The sequence below is a fragment of the Carlito syrichta genome, unplaced genomic scaffold (genome assembly GCF_000164805.1).
Source record: "Carlito syrichta isolate Samal-C Ts95f unplaced genomic scaffold, Tarsius_syrichta-2.0.1 Scaffold153629, whole genome shotgun sequence".
Classification (NCBI taxonomy): domain Eukaryota; kingdom Metazoa; phylum Chordata; class Mammalia; order Primates; family Tarsiidae; genus Carlito; species Carlito syrichta.
Window position 1 is genome coordinate 176,817 of NW_007097725.1, and position 7,520 is coordinate 184,336.

The following is a 7,520-nucleotide window of genomic DNA, read 5'->3' on the forward strand; positions in this document are numbered from 1 at the left end:
AGCCTCGACCTGCTGGGCTCCGGCGATCCTTCCGCCTCAGCCTTCTGAGTAGCTGGAACTACAGTGCACTACCATGCCCGGGCAATTTTTTTCTTTTTTTTAATTGTAGAGATGAGGTCTCGCTGCCCAGGCAGGTCTCGAACCTGCGGGCTCAGGCAATCCACTCAACCTGAGGAATCTTAAAAAGACAAAATTCACTGAAGACAAACGCAGCCTCTCACCACAACACTAGCTGGTACTCTGATGTCAATGGGTTCCTAGAACACCTACCTAGTGGGGAAAATCTGTATAAGAGGCCTGTCTGCTCAAACATAATTCCAGGGTGTGTTGTTGTTTCCTTCTGTACTCTTTCACATAGGACAAGGATATATCTTCAAACACTGCTGTTTTGAACTCATCTTTCACTTCTTAGCTGATCTGAGCTCCAATCAACTTGAAGGAGAAGGGAGTTTGCTCACTTCTGTGATTGTTTATAGCCAATGCCCAATCAATTTATATTATTGTGTTCTTCAGATCTAATGACAAATGTTGAAAGATATTTTTTAGGAAAAGGTAAATGTTATTCCATCGTGTCACGACAGTCCAGTTTCTACACATGATACTTGAATTACACACTTTGAAGCAAGAGAAATTTATAAATTTGCCAGCCCACCTCCTTGTCTTCCACATATTCTTTAATTACAGAGACTGATTTAATTTCAGGGGCTCGGGAGTTGAGAGGAGAAGGAAGAAAAAAAAAAAAACCCTGCACAGCTCATAACAGCTGTTCCTAATTATAAAACATTAACGAAGAAAGCAGTCTATTAGATCAGAACAAGTGCAAAAACCAATCACAGAGCATAAAATTTCATCTTCCTCTGTCTCTGGCAAATTAAGCCAGTTGTTCCAGACTCTGCTTCCTAAATCGAAGTCGCACTTTGAACAAGGACTTGCCTATGGTTTCTTTCATACAAAAATCAAGAGTGTTTTTATAAGGCTGTTTTACTTACAGAATCTATTCAGGTAGCAGATAAAAAATAAAAGTGTTACTTTACACATATGAGGTGGACAGTTCCACATAGTGATATTTTAATAAAAATCTTTCTGTTTTTATAACTTCTTTTAATTTAAGTTTTCCTTTTGTAAAAATAATTCATGTTTAGTATAGAAAATCTGGAAAGTAATAGAAGGCTTAAGAAAAAATTTAAAAGTCACCACATTTCCCATGCCATTTCTTTATAATAAATATTACTATTTTGGAATATACTCCTCTGGTCTTTTGCCTAAATAGATTTTTTTTAAAGAAGCATATCTCACCGTACTTGAATAATAGCTGTTTTACTCTTTAAGAATCTCATACAGCCGGGCTCGGCCTGTAATCCCACGCCTTTGGGAGGCTGAGGTGAGTGGATTGCCTGAGCCCGCGGGTTCGAGACCCGCCTGGGCAGCAAGACCTCACCTCTACAATAAATAAAAAAATCAGCCAGGTGTGGTAGCACATCCCTGTAATTCCGGCTACTTGGAAGGCTGAGGCGGAAGGATCGCCGGAGCCCAGCAGGTCAAGGCTGCGGTGACCAGGAGCAGCCACTGCACTCCAGTCTGGGCGACAGAGTGAGACTCCAACTCAAAAAAAAAAAAAAAAAAAGAATCACATACATGTTATATGGATTAAACATGTCTCTTACATTATGTTTAATGGCTGCAAAGTAGTACATTAAATGAATGAACCATGGTTGAAAAATACCCCATCTGTTTACTGCACATTTAGAATATTTCCAATTTTTAGCATTAAAAGCATTGTTGCAATGACTCTGGATTGATACATTTTTTTGCCTACATCAATAACCATTTCCTGCTGCTCTGTTTCTTAGAATAGATATGTTAGGTCAGAGTTTACAGTGTTTTGATACTCCAAAAACTGTTCGCAGAAGATTCATTAAGTCACGAATTTTGTTATAAGAGCTAAAAATGTTGTGCCAACTTGGTTTTTCAAAATCTTGAATTCCACCGGGCGCGGTGGCTCAAGCCTGTAATTCTAGCACTTTGGGAGGCCGAGGCAAGAGGACCACCTGAGTCCAGGGGTTCGAGACCAGCCTGGGCAACTTGGCAAGACCTTGTCTCTACAATAAATCAAAAAACTAGTGGTGATGCGTGCATGTAGTTCCAGCTTCTTGGAAGGCTGAGGTGGAAGGATCACCTGAGCCCAGCAGGTCCAGGCTGCGGTGGCTGTGAGCATGCCCCTGCACTCCAGCCTGGGCAACAGAGTGAGACTCCACCTCAAAAAAATAAAATAAAATAAAATAAAACCTTGAATTCCTATAGAGTAAATTGAAGAAAATTACTTCCAGAGAGGGTCTTATTCAAATGCTCTGGAGTGGGTCGCAGGACAGACACAGACTTTTTTTTTTTAAAGTTCACAGCTGATTTTGCATGCTGCAGGGCTGAAGACCACTGGAACTTGTTAGTGAGCTTCCTGGTCTACCCAGGAATTTTACTTCCAGGGAAGAAGTGACTGAATTCCAATCTCATAAAAATTTAAAAAAAAATAAAAAGACTGGAACAGAAATTTTTTTCAAGAAGTGCAACTGTGGATCCTCATAAATGAGTTCTATAGAATACTTTTAGTCGACACATATCTGTGTATAAGCACAAATGCACAAAATATCTAATTTGCAGCAGAGGCGGATGAAAGGAATCTCAACTGCACGCCCTGCACCACGGCCTCTTTGCTTTGGAATCCGAGAGTAAATCTACAACAAACAAGTTGGACATCCTTCACTTATTTTGTCATCTTTATTATAAAGGAATGGATGAATAAGAAGCCCTGGAAACATGGTATCCAACACCATTCACTCTCAGAGACAGGAAGAGGTAATTCTACAACTTCCTCTTTCCAAGCTTCTGCAATCTCTCCTAACAGTATTATCTCCACTTTATCCTAGGGAAACCCCATCAGCAGCTCATTTCTACTGCTCTGTTTCCAGTCCCTTTTGCAGCAGTGACTGGCGTCAAGGCTCCCCTCCCACCCCCTCCACCCACCGCCCCCAGATACAGTCACTTGACAATGCCTCTATTCCTACCCCGTGGCCCCCGGGACAGTATGCCTATCCATTTATATCTTCACTAATGTCTTATCATTCATCCCATTAGAGCTTGGGCTTCTGGACTGAATTCTAAATATCTCTGCAATTCCCATCGAGAAGCCTAGCCATGCCAGCTTAAGCTACAGAAAGATCATTTTACAAAAGACAGTAGCTATTTCTGTCTGAAAATGTTGGCTTGTGCTGTCTTTGGCCATTTCCTAAAGAACCAAGCCACGCTCTTAATTAATAATAAAAGTAAAACAACATGTATTAAGTATTTGGCTTAATAAGCCTGGCACTGCGCTACACATAACATCTTTAGCACTCACGAGTAACCCATTTTCCAGAGGGGGAAACTGGGTCTTAGTGAGGTCAAGGAGATTTTTCAAAGGTACACCCCTAGCAAGCATGAGGTCTGACAATTAACTTCATAAACTTACCACCTTGCACTTACATTGGCAGCACTGTACAAGCAACATAGTAAGATTTTATAACCTTGGTATATCAGTGTCTCACAGCTGTGTTCGTGTCCACATGTGGCAGTGTCTTACTAAGAGGCGTTGGTTGTTTCATGTTTTTGTGTGCCATTATGATCATGTCAGAGCTTGAATTAGAGCAACAAAGAAACATTAAATTTCTTGTTAAACCTGGCAAGAGTGGAAGTGAAATCAGGGACCTATTAGTCCAAGTTTATGAGACTAATGCCATGAAGAAAATGGCAGTGTACAAACAGATTAAACATTTTTCTGAGGGGTGAGAAAGCATCACTGATGAAGAGAGGTCAGAATGGCCAGTAATAAGCAGAATTGACAAAAACATTGCAAAAATCTGTCGAATTGTGTGTCAAAATCGTCGGTTGACTATGAGAAGCACAGCAGACCAAATAAACATCAATAGAGAAACAGTTAGGAAAATCTTAACTGAAAATCTTGACATGAGAAAGGTGTGTGTAAAAATGGTCCTGAAGGAGCTGTTGCATCACAACAATGCACCAGCTCACACAGCACTGTCTGTGAAGGAGTTTTTAGCCAGTAAGCAAGTAACTGTATTGGAACACCCTCCCTACTCACCTGGTCTGGCCCTCAGTGATTTTTTTTCTTTACCTGAAGATAAAGGAAATATTGAAAGGAAGACATTTTGATGTTACTCAGGACATCAAGGGTAATACGATGACAGCTCTGATGGGCTTTCCAGAAAGAGTTCCAAAATTGCTTTGATGGATGGACCAGGCACTGGCATCAGTGCATAGCTTCCCAAAGGGAGTACTTTGAAGGTGATTGTAGTGATATTCACCAATGAGGTATGAAACACTTTCTCTAGGATGAGTTTTTGAACTTAATTGTCAGACTCATAACTGAGTGAACTTAATCAGATATACATCCATCTAATTTGAGCATCCATCTAACTTAGTCTCACTTTGAAGGCCATTTGAGTGCTTCCTCTACAAGTTATCCTGGAGGCAAACTCCAGCCAAATTGTATCAGCCAAATCGTCTTTCTTCATGTCCCCCAAAACACTAACGGGAATTACAATGAAGGAAAAGCTTCTCTCATTAGAGCAGATCACAGGATCCTTTAGTGTTTGAGCAGAAAATTCTAGGATAATAATCTCCAGGTAGGAAGAGAATCCAATATCTGTTCATATGCATTTACCTACCCCAGAATTTTCCTGCCAGAGGTTGGATTCATTTTCAAAAGACAATCTGTTTTCTTATACCTTTTCTTTCTATTTATACCAAGACTAGGCAACCATTTGCAATTAGAGCCTCCACACGCTGAATTTGCTGCCCACTTACTGCTTGGGAAGGTCGTTCCTTTTTTCTCACCAACATCTAATTCACCCAACTACACGAATCCATACAGAAAAGGACCCGCCATGAGGTTATGTATATCTTCTGCAGTGCACGATGTCTGTGACAGAGAAGAGCTTATGTAAACGGAAAACTTTGAAAACAATGGCAAAATATGGCAATGACAGAGGAGGGACGCAGATTAATCATAGCGTTGTTCCTTTCTGAGTCTTAGTTGCCTTATCTTTCAAGCTAGGAGGTTAAGTTAAATAAACTCAGCCCATTCCTTGTACTACTTTGTACTCCTTTCACTGTCTGCAACACCCTAGGTGTTCGGCCAGTGTTGAATTGACTTACTGTAATAATTTTGAGTACTACCAAAAATAAAGATGGTGTCTACAGCTTAAACAGAGGTAGTTATTACTTGGCTTCAAGTTTTTCCAGAAATGCAAGATTTTACAGAAATTCTGACTCTGCTCTGTCTAATGATTTGACCTAAGAGTCATCTCCTCACCACATTTTTATTGAAGAATCCAAATGCAGATATGAAGGCACTTCTTTCCCTCCCACTTAATCCTAAAGCCATGTCCCCTGGTTCTTGCCTCATGTCAGTCCTAAAGTGTTTTTGCAACATTATTGGTGGACTTCTACTTCACAAACACAGTAAGGACTTTCCAAACCTCATCTTACTCAACTTCCCCCTTCCGATGGAGATCACTGACTCTTCTGTTTTTTTTTTTACTAAACTTTCTTGGCCTCCATGACCCTTTTCTCCAATGTCCTATGTCTCCTCCTACCCCCATTGCAAACTCCTTTATGAATTCCTTCACTCATTTTCCCTCAAACACTAGTATCTCTGAGGTTCATTCTCAGTCTCTTATCTCACTCTATGTATTTTCACTAGATGATTTTATCTCTACCTCTCATCTGCTTTTTTTTAATGCTTTTAATTTTTAATGTTTTAAATTTTTTTTATAAGCCGGACTCGGTAACTAAGCCTGTAATCCCGCGCTTTGGGAGGTCGAGGTGAGTGGATTGCCTGAGCCTACGGGTTCGAGACCAGCCCAGGCAACTTGGCGAGACCTCATCTCTACAATAAAATCAAAAAATTAGCTGGGCGTGGCAGCGCACGCCTGTAGTTCCAGCTACTTGGAATGCTGAGGCGGAAGGATCGCCGGAGCCCAGCAGGTCGAGGCTGCGGTGGCCGGGAGCGGCCACTGCACTACAGTCTGGGTGACAGAGTGAGACTCCAACTCAAAAAAAAAAAAAAAAATTTTTTTTTTGTATAGGCAGAGTCTTGCTACATTGCCTAGGCTAGTCTCATTCGTGAACTCAAGTATTCCCTCCTGCCTTGGCCTCCCAAAGGACTGGGATTACAGGCATGAGCTACCACACCTGACCCGCACCACTCATTTTCTAAATAGAATTCCCTACCACACCTCACTCCTGAGTTCCAGATATGTCTATACAAATATCTCTACCAGAAATATCTCACATATACCTCGAGGCATAAGTCATATTTTAAGGCATAAACTATCCCATTAAATGTTGTATTTCACCAAAAAGCTATTCCAACTTTATTCATGTATGTAAGTATATAAACTAATTGATTTTCTTCCTCTCTCTGTCTGTCTCTCTCTCTCTCTCTCTGTCTCTCTCTCTCTCTCTCTCTCTCTCTTTTCCTCCCTCTCCCCTTCCTCCCTCCCTTTCTATGCAGGTGATATGTTAATAGAGACAATTCAGGACATAAATGCAATCAAGTTTTGGAAAGTCTTAAAACACAACTCCAGTTCTTCAGCACCAAAAGTTCTTAAAGTAAATATGTGATTTTATTTTTTGCAAGGTAACTGACTTTTTGTGTTCAGTCTTATAAATGTTAACACATATATAGGTTCATGTAACAACATCCACAATAGAGCTACAGAACAGTTCCATACCATCCCCAAGACAAGTCCTCTTGTGCTATCCTTTTTGTGGTACACCTTCTCTCTACTTCTAATTCTTGGAAAGACTGACCTTTTCCTTGTCATGACAGTTCTTTTAGAGAATGGCATATGAATTGAATTAATTATATGGTATTGAAACTGGCTTCTTTCAACTAGTTATAATGAATTTCAGATTCATCCAAGTTGATTTGTGTACAGTAGTTTTTCCTTTTATTGCTGAGTACTATTCCATTGTACAGATGTAACACAGTTTGTTTATACCTTCATGCACTGAAGGACATTTGGGTATTTCCCATTTTTGGTGACCATGGAGAGAACTACTATAACATTCATACATACAAAGGTTTTTGTTTAAACACAAGTGTTTTTTTTTTTATTTCTCTTGCATAAGCACCCAGCAATGGGATTGCTGGATCAAATGGTAAGTGTATGTTTAACTTTATGAGAAATTGCCAAATTGCAATCCAGAGTGGCTATTTCACTTTGCAAACACAATCTATGTGAGTTCCGGTTGCTCTATGTACTTACCAGCGCTTGTCTATATGCTTTATTTTAGCTATTCTAATAGATATACAGTGATATCTCATAGTAGTTTTAATTCCTGAATGGCTAAGAACATTTTTTATGTGCTTACCACTATTGTGCCCAATTTGGTGGGATATTTTAGTTCCTTTGTCTTTCATATCACTTGTTTTCATTTTTTAATTTCTAATGATTGTATTG